Below are 13,470 nucleotides of genomic sequence, written 5' to 3'. Positions count from 1 at the left end.
TTGTCCTCTTTGATCCCTGTGTTGCTGTATAACGAATAACCGTTACGTTATTTACATTGTTCATATTGAGTATCTGGTTTGTGTAACTGCACCCTCACTGGCTTTGCCTGTATCCCTATGTTGCGTACTTCCACTCCGAGCCATCGGGAGGCGTAACAGCGCGTTATTCAGATGCTATTTTAATGGCGCATGTTTGGCCCGTGCGCACTGCTGGCGAGGCCAGGGTCTTCCTGCGAAGCTACGTTACATTGTTTTGATTTATTGTATGGCTGTGTTACATTTCTTTCATGTCAACGATTAAAAAGATTTTCATGAGAAATCTCTATGTATGTGAACTTGATTTGTAACAATTGTGGCAATTTCCTCCCACGCCTGTTTAACCAAAGCTAATTTGGGTGGGTTTCTTCTCCCATCCCAATCAGAATCAGAATTCGGTTTATTCTCCATGTATGTTACATAAACACGGAATTGACTGTGGCAGGAAGGTGCAAACAATAAACATATACGGGTCTTAAATTAAGTAAAAAAGTACAATGGTTAAACTAATTCTAAGAACTAAACAATTAAAAAATATAACAATTTAAAAAATAAGACTACAAATTTGAATGAGCAGCATGAGTGGGCAACTTAGTGCAATGGGAACTTCTCTGCCTTTCCCATACAATGTCACTTCTCTCTTTTACGGCCCTGACTAGAACATCGGTCTCCTCGGCTGTGAACCGCTCCTGGCGTGCGCCTGGCAAATCCGCTGTTATAATAGCAATCCGCCATGGAACAAGTGGCCTGCTTTTAAAGGGAATGTGAGATGACGCTCTGGTTTATTGCACGTTACGCCCAAACCACACCCATTAGTAATGTAGCCACTTCAGACCAACCCATTTTATATTTGCGCCAGGCGCAAAGTCATTTATCCCGCCAGTATCCCGCCATGCGTTTTGATACTTGCGTTTCAGATCGTTAAAATAGGGCCCAAAAAATTGATTGTTTTCCCACCATGCTTCATGTGGCATGCGGCATGACTGTTTACAAGTCAAAAAGGTCAAAGTTGAAATGGGTGGCCATCTTTGTTTACGCCGCCGCTTTGTAGACTTCTAAATCCCAGTTATCTTTGTTATTGTTATGGAAGCTCGACCAGATGTCACCTCTTTGTCCTCTTCATTCATCGCAACATTTTCATTCCTTTACCCTTTTTTATTTTTCTTTCTTTCCCAGCGGGAGAGCAGATGAGGTTGACCCAGATCTCCAACTGTGGATGTAGTGGCATGCAGGGGGATGGGAGGAAGGAGGGAGGGGGGATGTGTGTGTGTCGGTTTTACGGGTAGCTGTAGTACGCTCTCAACGAAGGCAGTCGCATTTTCTTTCCCTCTCCTCCCCCTGACCTTCCCTGCTTGCTTCCCTGCTTGGCTTCTATCGTATTGTCTAGTTATTCACGGAGAAATGCTCTGAAGTTTCAATCAGTTTTTGAAGATATTACTCAAAATCAAACACTACAAAAAGGAACAACCTGAGAGGACTGAAGCCCAAGGAGAACAGAAGTATTTTGGGCTGCCCTCCAAGACTGACCACAGGCAAGCAAACTAAAGCTTGTTCCCTGTAGAACTATGGCTTGTAATGACTGCAAACAACTTACTCAGAGGATAGTCGAACTGGAGCTAAGAGTCAGAACCCTCTTAGATATCAGAGAGACCGAAGACTTCATAGATTCCATGCTACCTAGCCCGGAGGCTAAGTTACCTGCCAATGAGCCACCCTTGGAACCAGCTTTCTCTCCACCGGCCGTTGGACCGGATGAGTCATGGCCTGCTCTCGGCGCTAAACCAAAGAGGCCTAGCGCCGCTTCTAACTTCATCAGAGATGGGACTGTCACCAAGGATAAACAGCAAAAAAAGCGAGGCAGAAACTCTTCCCGCATCACCTCTCCTCCTGTCACACTCAGAAACAGTTTCGAACCACTGGGAACTTTCTCTCCCTTGTGTGTGGAATCCAAGGCGAAGAGGCACAGGAGTGCTAGCCACGCAGCTAACAAACATGAAGGGCCCAGATCGCCGACACACCATGATGGTAGCTACTACACACATGCAAATCCAACACATCATCGTCTGCTGCGACCGGGAGTCCCCCATTTCACTCCAAGCCCCTCTCGGACCACTCGGGGCGCTGTTCGACCCCCTATCAAGCCTAATCAGACAACAATATCACAGGATTATCAAGATCCAAGATATGCTAAGACTACCCACAGCCCATCAACACTTAGAGGAGCTAACACTGCTAGCACTATAGAATCTACTGCTAGCACTAACGCAGTGTCTAACCTTGGTCTAGCACAAGGTCCTATCATTGCTAACCCAAATAAGATAAGAACTGGCCCCGCAGCTACTGATAAGGCAAACGTTAGAAATGCAAACACAACACCACATATGGCCACTATCTTGATTGGAGATGCACATGTTAAACTGGCAAAGACAGAAAATATTTGTCTTAGCAACACATCTGTCGAGGAACTGTCCTCAGAGGTACAAACAATCCTCAACAATAAACCAAACAACCCTAAGATTATCATCCACACTGGCTCGTTTGATATCCTACACAAGAAAACTGGCACTGAGATACTTAAAAAACATTTCACCCAGCTACTGAACACACTTAACAGATATCAAGATGTATTCATCAGTGGACCGATTAAATGCTTTCGCAGAGGAAAAGAAGCATTCAGTCGACTACTAGGAAAAGAAGCCTTCAGTCGACTACTATCTTTCAACACATGGTTGGCATCTGTCTGTCTGACACACAAACTGAGATTTATCGATAACTTCAATGTGTTCTGGAACTGTGCAGACCGTTTTCAAACTGACGGACTCCACCCAAACCGTAGAGGATCTCGACTACTAACAGCAAACATCAATCACGTGCTCCTGACCACAAATCAAGCTTCTCTCCCTATCCCTGTTGTGTCTAAGCTGACTGACCCATCCCAAACAACCTCCCATGGAACAGAACAGAACATTCAAACAACCTCCTGCAAGGACATGGGCCCTGCACAGATCTGCACCCCCCGGATGAATTCCCTTGTGATGGAACAGCTCAGTGACAGAGACTTTCCCAAAGAAAAGCTACGCTAGGACAGCCACCATGCTATTTCATTGGACATTTACATTTACATTTAGTCATTTAGCAGACGCTCTTATCCAGAGCGACTTACAGTAAGTACAGGGACATTCCCCCGAGGCAAGTAGGGTGAAGTGCCTTGCCCAAGGACACAACGTCAGTTTGCATGACCGGGAATTGAACTGGCAACCTTCGGATTACTAGCCCAACTCCCTCACCGCTCAGCCAACTGACTCCCTTCTCTGAACTATTATCACTATGTGTCACTAGATATGACAAAGTAGTTTTAAACGGAGACTTAAATATCCAAGTAAATAAAAAAGCAGACCCAAGAACTATTGAGCTCTTAAATCTCCTTGACAGTTTCAATCTAACTCAACACATAACAGACCCAACACACCAGCACGGAAACACACTAGATCTAGTGATAACAACTGGACTAAATATCAATAATATTTCAATAACTGATCTACCCCTCTCAGACCATCATTATATACTTTTTAATGTGGAAATTATCCTAACAAAAACCAAAAAAGAATTCTTAGTCCATAGAAGATATTTGACGATACAGCTATGATGACATTTTCTGAACAATTTGCTCTATATGAGCCGACTAACCATGATTGCTCTCTGAATGAAATGGTAGAGAACCTCAATGATGCACTATTATCTGTGTTAGACTCTGTTGCACCACTGAAAACCAAAATGAAGTGCACAAGCAGAACCTCCCCATGGCTGAGAAATAAAAATGCTAGTGAAACGAAAAGAAAATGCCGTGCAGCAGAGAGAAAATGGAGGAAAACAAAAATCACTATCCACTACAATATCTACAAAGATACACTAACCACCTATAACAAAACCATCCGTCTAGCAAGGAGAGAATATTTCTCCAACATTATTACAGAAAATGCCAGAAATTCCAGAGTTCTTTTCTCCACCATTGACCAGCTGCTAAACACTGTCCCTGCCCCACCTCCATCCTCAGCAGTTAAATGTGAAGAGCTTGCTTTGTTCTTCAAGAACAAAATAACTTTGATCAGAGCGAGTATTATTAATAGTGGGGTCAAAACTGACATCAGTAGATTCTGCAACATAACCATGAGCACATTTACCTGTATCACACTTAGTGAACTTTCCAAAATTGTCAGCGAATCTAACTCCACAACCTCAGATATTGATCCTATACCCACAACATTCTTTAAGCGAGTGTTTGATAGTGTCTCAGGTCCGGTGCTAGAGATTATAAACACATCCCTTAGAACTGGCGTCTTCCCAGATGCCTTCAAAACAGCTGTTGTAAAGCCCCTATTAAAGAAACCCAAATTGGATAATAGTCTACTTGCAAATTACAGACCAATATCAAACCTTCCATTTATTAGTAAAGTACTGGAAAAGATAGTTTTAGTCCAATTAGATTCTTTTCTTGAAGAAAATAACATCCTGGAAGTCTCACAGTCAGGTTTCAGGAAATATCACAGTACTGAAACTGCTCTCACCAAAATAATTAGCGACCTCAGACTAAACTCTGATGCAAATCAAGTCTCTATCCTTATCCTGTTAGATCTCAGTGCAGCATTTGATACAATTGATCACGACATCCTAATCAATAGACTGGAAAAGCTTATTGGGTTCACGGATAGTGTATTGAACTGGCTGAAATCATATATCACAGGAAGGAAGTTTTATGTTAGTTTAGGTGACCACAGGTCCAAGAAACATGAGAACTACTACGGGGTTGCTCAAGGAAGCTGCTTAGGTCCATTACTTTTTTCTCTTTATATGTTACCACTCGGGGACATAATCAGAGAACATAGATTTCCATAGCTATGCGGATGACACACAACTATATATATCCACTGAACCCAACGATGCAACGGCCATCAATTCCATTACCAACTGCCTGTTGGCAATAAACAAATGGATGAATGATAACTTTCTTAAATTAAATGAAGACAAAACCGAAGTCCTACTATGTGGCCCCAAATCCAAAAGAGAGATACTTATTAAGAATCTTGGAGGCTTAACCCCCTGTCTTAAACCAGAGGTGACGAGTCTCGGTGTAATCCTGGACTCAGATTTGAATTTCAACTCTCACATTAATAAAGTGACCAAAACAGCTTTCTTTCACCTGAGGAATATAGCAAAGGTACGACCATTCATAAACCAAAATGCTGCAGAGAAGTTAATTCATGCTTTTATATCCAGCCGGCTGGACTACTGTAACGCACTTTTCACTGGTCTTCCCAAGAAAACCACTGAAAGACTACAGCTCATTCAAAATTCTGCAGCTAGATTATTAACCAAAACTAAAAGGAGAGAACACATTAGTCCTGTCCTAGCTACTTTACACTGGCTCCCTGTTACCTTCAGAATTGACTTTAAGGTCCTTTTCCTCACATACAAAGCTCTACACGGACAAGGACCTAGATACATTGCTAACTCCTTTATAAACTACACACCAGCTAGAACACTGCGATCATCAAATGCAGGCCTATTAGAGGTCACCAGAAGCAGTCATAAGAAGATTGGTGATTCGGCCTTTGTCAATTACGCCCCAAAACTATGGAACAAATTACCCATAAATATTAGGGAAGCAAACACTCTAGACATTTTTTAAGTTGTTTTCTCTCTTGAACAGAGATCTTATTGGGATTTTTATTTTTGTTTGAATTGTTTATCACTTGTATTATTGTTTTTATTGATTTTATGTAAAGCACCTTGAGCTACAATTCTTGTATGAAATGTGCTATATAAATAAAGTCTTACTTACTTTACTTACTTTAAAGGACAGCTTGGTTCATCAGGAGAGAATAGGACATTCTGTGCAGAAGATGAAACAGCAACATAATGACATATGACATATTGTGGCTTACAATGTTGTATAATTATATTAATGATTAAATATATAATATTTTTATGAGAACAATACAATATCACAATTATAGGGAGTCAGGTGGCTGAGCGGTTAGGGAATTGGGCTAGTAATCTGAAGGTTGCCATTTTGATTCCTGGCCATGCCAAATGACGTTGTGTCCGTGGGCAAGGCACTTCACCCTTACTTGCCTCGGGGAGAATGTCCCTGTACTTACTGTAAGTCGCTCTGGATAAGAGCGTCTGCTAAATGATTAAATGTAAATGTATGTCTGATTTGCACATTGTCTATGAGTTTAATTGTGGTAATTTTCCAAGAGAAAACTAATTGCATTTAGTATTTCCTACACAACCTCATTTCAAGTGAAATAAGTGTTTGAGTACAATACGAGCAATTAGTGTTGCACATTATAACCAATGGCTTACAAGCAGGGGGTGAAAAGTTAATTGTGATCCAACAGGATTTTCTTCTCCAGCAAATGAACTTTGTCATAGTCTTCACTCTTTTTCATAAAAGCTCACCCAAGTTCAACTATTTCCCACCAAAATAAAGACCGCCTTCAGACTGTTCCATTCACCCTTATCTGCAAGAACTGTTCTGGGAGCAGCCTTAAGCCTTTTCACATGGTCAACTACCTCACCTCTCTACTCCAATGTCTGCAAATCTCTTTCAGTTGCATTGGTTTGCATTGTCCCCTTGCTTTTCCTCTCCCTCTCTCTTCCTCCCTCTTTCCAAACGCACTCCACCCCTTTTTTACTTTTTACTTGCTCCCTTCATCATCAACAATACGGTTTCTCCCATACAATGTGATAACCTTGCCCTTTCCTCGCACAGTTCTACAGAAGCAACCGGATCAGTATGAGAGAAGCTGACCCACAACTTCACAGGAGATCAGATATCGGCCATATTGAAGCTGAATGGGAGCACTAGTGTTGGTTTACAGTCTTTCCCAATAGGTGGAGGACAATGAAGGGAGACAGGCGAGAGGCCCTCACTCTTGAAAACAGAGATATAGACAGACAGGCCATTGAAAAGATGGGTTGTGCTGGTAGTGGTGTGTTGGCTAATGTTAGCATAGTGCTAACTAAAGATAGGTAATGCTTTGTTTGCTATTGCTGGCTAATGCTTTTTAGCTGCCTAGCAGTACATGTAAGATGCCTTGTAATGACTAACAGTAAATAAACACCTTAAACTGGGGGTCAGGTGGCTGAGTGATTAGGGAATCGGGCTAGTAATCAGAAGGTTGCCTCAGGGAGAATGTCCCTGTACTTACTATAAGTCGCTCTGGATAAGAGCGTCCGCTAAGTGACTAAATGTAAACTAGTGGTGTAGCATTTAGTCTTTACATGTTTCAAATGTGACCGTCTAGAGAGGGTGAATGACTTGAATATAATTTTTGGGTGTTGAGTTTATTTGAACTTTGGAGATTTCAAAACACAGACATGTACTCAGCCTGACACATACACACAAACCCCGTACACACACCGGCAGAGTCCAGGCCAATGGATTTCACACCCAGTGCTCAGACAGATTGTCAGCCCTAAAACTGTGCCACTGTTCCTCCTCCAGCCCAGACACAGCTAATAAGGAAAATATGACTGTAACACACATTCAAGCGCACACACACACACACACTGTTACATGAATAAATTACAGTTAGGTTGAACGTTCTGTGCACTTGTATATTAGAAACAGATACACACCTACATGTAACACATTCATACCCATGAACTCTCATACACAGAAATCCAAACATATGGAAGAGTAGGTCATATGGTAAAGTAGAGACCCCACTATCAACCCTATCATGTCTGTCAGGCTGTGACTGGGTGCACACAGGGGGACAGCATTACACACACACAAACACACTCACAAACACACACTTGGTAACAGAGAGACATCAGCACAATGCCTCACAGAATATACAGGCTGGATGGAAACTAACACACAAACTGGTATTAGGTGGCGTATGGGGGCACCACGCTGGCCCTCCCATCTGCTGCAACACTGCAGGCCCCTCCGGCACTTTTCCACTCAGTCTGCTGAGCAGCCAGATCTCCTTACAGTACAGTGCACCCAGCAAGTCGGCACGCACATGGCCATGTACTATACAAACACGCACATGGATTATTTATGTGTACACATTTGTTGCGTGTCTTGGTCAGAGCTAGAGGATGTGTGTTTATGTTGGGGGTGTTGCTGATAGGATTTCATAAAAACAGTATATTTTGCTGTACAAATAAAAGCAGTTCATTCTACAGAATTACTGTATCACAAACTGTAATGGTTTACCACTGAATTTTCCTTTTTCTTTCATATAGGGTGCTGGATATGTTCTATTCTATCAAAAGGATGATATCATCACTGTGCACACTTAACCCTTGTGCTGCCTTCGGGTCACATGACCCAAAGGTTCATAACGAACCATCGTTGTGTTTACCCAATTTTAACCAATACAAAAACAAATAAAAAATAATTTTCTTTTAACCTTTGCAATGTGGGGGGTCTGAGACAGCCCAATGGTTAAAAGAAAATGCTTCACTTTGTTTTTGTATGCGGTAAAGTTGTCGCAATAAGACGGTGGGTCACAATGACTGATGGGTCAGAATGACCCGAAGATAACACAAGGGTTAAAAACTAAAATTGTACTCTGCTAATACAGAAATAAAGAAACACATTTCCCTGTTGAACAAACATATATTTAGCTACATGCCAATACCCTTATACACAATCACAGCAGCGCCAGGATTTTTTTTTACTTATTGTATTGTAAGCCTCCCTATAAGCTGACTCAAACAGCATTTCACTCTAGAGAGTAGAGCAACAAATTTTTCACCACTTGCTGCTGTGTGATTTGAGCTGCACGCATGTGTGCACGCACACATGCAAGCTCCCATCTTCAGACAGCTGCAGCTGATGTGCTTCGTGCTCTTTGTCTGTCCTCCTAACCTCGGCTTCACCCTCGTGAACTAGGCTGCAAAATCACCCCTCACGTCCCATCCTCTCTTCCTTCTTCTCTCTTTCTGTCTCTCTATGTCTCTCTGAACATTGAAGGAACTGCTCTACTGTAAATACTGTTGTGTGTTTATCATATATGTTTTCCCATGTTTACGCTGTCCTCAGTCATTGCCATATGAGGAAGGATGGGAATGTCTATATTTGGAATAGACAGACACACCCTGCGGTTTTTCTTTTTCTCCCATCATACTTAAGTCAGGGTCTGTGGTGTTATTGGTCGACACAGCAAAAGGCTCCACCCTCCTGGAATTGCCAGTTCATCAAGGGAATGTATTTCTTAAATAAAATGTCATAAATAAGTCATGTTTAAGTCCTGTCAGTGATATGTTACAGTGGCTAACTATATGTCTTTCTTTACAGTAACAGTTTGAATTGCACTAATGCCATGTTTCATGTGTTATTTTCCAGTGCACAAAGTGTGAGAATGTTTTGTTTGTATTATTGTGTGTATGTTATTATTTTATTGATAACTTATTAATAATATTGTAAAGCCAGAAAATATAGATTTGTTGTCTTCTACAAAAAGAAAATGTATGTGTCTGTTAGTGTCTCTACTCTAGAGTGAAATGCTGTTTGAGTCAGCTTATTGGGAGGCTTACAGTACATGAAGTAATGCATGCCTGCCCCCCCTGAAGTTGGCACCAGGTGACAGGATTAGAGTGATAGGAGTTAGCAGGGGTTAGTGGAAAATAGGGTCAAAGGAGGGACATGTCTGACATCCACACACACACCAACAGGCTAGCTGGATATTCTGTAAGCACCCAAGACTTTATTCCAAATAATGTATTCCAAATGTATTGAGACAGGTAAAGGCATTTGTTTGGGCTGCGGAATTGTAATATACTGGTTAATCAATCTATCTATCCACCCACCCACCCATCCATCCATCTCTTTCTCCTGCTCTTTTTCTTTGTCTGTCATATAAGAAAAAGATATATATATCCTTCACCCGTGTATAGTTACATAACCCCCCTCCACCCTTTCGCCTCATGTTCTGTCTTTCTCCTTCCCTCTTCCTGACGCCCATCTCTCTCTCCACCCTAAAGTTTGGTTGTGTCAAGCTCCATGATAAAATACCTCATCACTCCATCCCATCATCACCCCCCCTCCATTCCTCCCTCCATCCGTCTCTCCATCCCCTGTCTCCACCCCAGCGCAGGGTCCAGACGTCACAGATCCATTAAGCCGAGTCATCTCCCTCTACCGGCTAGGCATTTTTTCAGAGCCTCTATGTTCAGTAGCCCTGTGAGTTATAGCTCCCCTCCACCAGGCTCTCCAGATGCTATATCAGGCAGACCTCCCCCCACCCCCCACCACTGTGTGATTTATCAGGCTGCAGCATTTAAACGATGAGCCTCAACAGTATAGGCCTTTCTTGTGTTTAGCCTCAGCGAATCTCATCAACTAGCTGGACTCATGAGTTTTCCGTGGAGATGTAAACTGGGGTGTAGTTAATGTAGGTTGGGCGTGTATGCCTCTCTATAGAGATCAAGAAACTCACTAACAAAACACTATCACATAACAAAATCAACCGACAATGAAGCCAAACAACACATTGTTGACAGTACTTTAGCAAAGTAAAACGTTTAGGTCAAGAGAAGTGAAGTGAACACATTCTTAGACCAAATAAGGAAATTGGGCTAATGCCCTTTACACGTCACAAACAGTACAGTAAGAGGCCATGATGAGTTTTCAGTCTGTATACTACCCTTTGGTGCGTCTGCTAAATTGGTCCCAGCAGAAACAGACATGATGTTTAATAACTTCCTGCCCAGTGTTTAGGTCTAGGGATAGTCTCAGAGGCCCATGCTTGTGAAAAACGTCAGAGTGGGCCTCTTGGGCAACACCTGTCTGTGGTTTGTCTGATGTTACTAATACTTCACCCCCATGAACAGACACATGCACACACACACAGAGACACAAACACTACACACACTCATGAACACCCTTTAAACCCCAACAGAGAAAAACACACAAGTACACTTGCTAACACACGCAGATGCACACCAGCACACACATGCGAAAATGATCCTGTGGGAACAGCTGTGACATATCATCGCAACAGGGTTCGCCTCCCTCCCTCCACCCCACGCATCCACTACTTCCCCCTCCGCTCTCCACCCTGTCTCTATTCCTCCCCCTCTCTTCCCTCTCTCGCATGGAAAAGGATATCTTAATGGATCCTCCACTCCAAGGCCCCTCTCAAGTGTTTGGCTAGGCTGGTGGGAGTATTCCTGAGTGACTGGAAGTCATTGTACCCACTCCTTCCCTTCCGCTATCCATCCACACTCTACCTTCCCATCAGGCCTCGGGGTCAGTGGCAGGGTTGGGGTGGCAGTGTGTGTGTGTGTGTGTGGGGGGGGGGGGGTTGTAGGGAGGAGGGATTAGTGGAGAGAAAGAGAGAGAAAGAGAGTCACATATTTATATACATATGTACCCTACACACCCCTAACCCAAACCCCCGGTAATGGAAACCACCACTTAACCAGCTTCAGAAGGGCCAAGCAGGGCGTTGTTGTCAACATTTGCGGAGAATCTGAATGGAAAAAAGGAACACAAGAGGGAGAGAGAGAAGGAGGGAGGGAGTGATGGAAACAAACACAAGCGAAAGAGAGGAGGGAGGGGCGGTGTCTGTACCATGTCTGCATTCTGGAGAGGGTGGAGCGCAGCCAGGAATAGTCATTCCGGCTCTGATGAGGAGCCCATATGTTCACTGTGCTGTTGAACTGTTGACTCTTCTAGAAAACCAAATAGCAACGGAGCAGGGAAACCCTAAGGCGTGTACATACTTGTAGGAGCTCTTATACATAATATCCTACATGTACTTCCATATACACATGACCTAAAGACTAAAAGGAGTTTCTGGTATTACTCAAATTAATTGGGTTGATCGTTCAATGAGTTGAACTTCAATCAACCCAACATTTGAATTTTATTGGAAACCTTCTATTACATCTCAGCCTTAGACGATATTAGTTAATAAATTAAGTAAGCTAAATTTAATTTGTAGCATACTTTTAGGTGCTCCCAGAGAGATGATAAACAAATATGAAAAACAACTTCCATTATACAGTCAGACAACAAATAAATTCAGCTAGTGAGCGTCCTTGGAAATAAAAACATAACCAATTGGAAACACTTCAACATTCAAGAGCCCTTCGCAAAACATAGCAGCAGACTGAAAAAACAAAAACATAATTTTATCTTGTAGACAGGGATTCCACCAGCAAGAACAAAACTCTATAAGTGAGCTACCTGAACAAAAAGCAACCCAAATTTAGGAATGAAGGGAAAAAAATGAAAAGGGAGGTTGACGAGAGAGAAAGAAAAACAAGGGGGCAGCCCTGGGCAGGGTCTCCTTGGGGCCTGATGGCTCTGAGGCAAACATGCCAGTGTTGACGAAGGGGAGGTTGGGAAGGCTTCTCCCACAGATACAGCCGAGGGTAGTTATAGTTGCCAAAAACAACAGCAAAGAGGAGATGAGGGAGAGAGAGAGAGAGTATTTTCCTTCCAAATAATCCCCAGGCCCCTTGACATCCAGAGAGTAAAAGATAACGAGAGGCAGAGAAAGCATGTATGTGTAAGAAAGAGATTGAGAGAGAAAGAGAGAGAGAGTACTTTCCTTCTAAATAGTCCCCAAACCCCTTGACATCTTGGCCCCAACCCTCAAAGCTTGCACAAGAGGGTTGGGGCGAGGGAGGAGAAGAAAAGGAAGGCGGGAATGTAAGACAGGTATAAAAAAAAAGGAAAGTCTCCCATGAGGGAGCAGGAATAAGACTTTGGAGGGGTTCAAGACACTGTGAATTTGCATGTCATCCGCTTGCTGTGAAAAACACCGGCCGCCGCGGAGCGGTGCCAAAACTGACAAGCCAAGAGGGAAGGAAAGGAGCTCACATAAGTGTTACCGCATGTTTGTTGAATGACAACAATGAAAGGGAGTGAACTGGGGGGGCCTCCATTCAGCCAATCATCACAAAGGAATGTCTTTAGCCAAAGATAAAATAGTTTTTCTGTTCTAGCAAGGTTTTCAAACGGCCATTCCAATATGTCAAGATCATTTTCTTTACAGGACTTCGCTGATGACCTAATCGAAACCCCTTACTAGGCAGGGCCAGTCAATGTTTCCGTTCCCTTCACGATTTCCTAAATAAATCTTATGTAAACAGAGGGGCCAAAATTACATAAGGGTAGCTAGTATGACAATAACAAAGCTGACAATTTGATCTCAGGCAGCTAGCCTTTAACACAAATAAAATCCAATATTTACAAAGATGTTCACCAAAGTCTTCTGTCCCCGTATCGTCACAGGAAGCATAAGAACAAGATGTAGAGGAATCCATTTTTTACATGACTTCCCTCTTGTCTATGCTGAACCGGTGGCACAAGATAAGTGCTAGCATTCCAATGAGAACTTGGCCGTGCAAGCCAAGAGCCGTCCTTTCTGCTCGTCCAGTTTTAACTTCCCCCTCCAACCC

Source organism: Osmerus mordax, chromosome 21 (genome assembly GCF_038355195.1).
Source record: "Osmerus mordax isolate fOsmMor3 chromosome 21, fOsmMor3.pri, whole genome shotgun sequence".
In the NCBI taxonomy this organism is placed as follows: Eukaryota; Metazoa; Chordata; class Actinopteri; order Osmeriformes; family Osmeridae; genus Osmerus; species Osmerus mordax.
The sequence above is the reverse complement of the archived record's forward strand: the minus strand, read 5'-3'. Positions refer to the sequence as shown.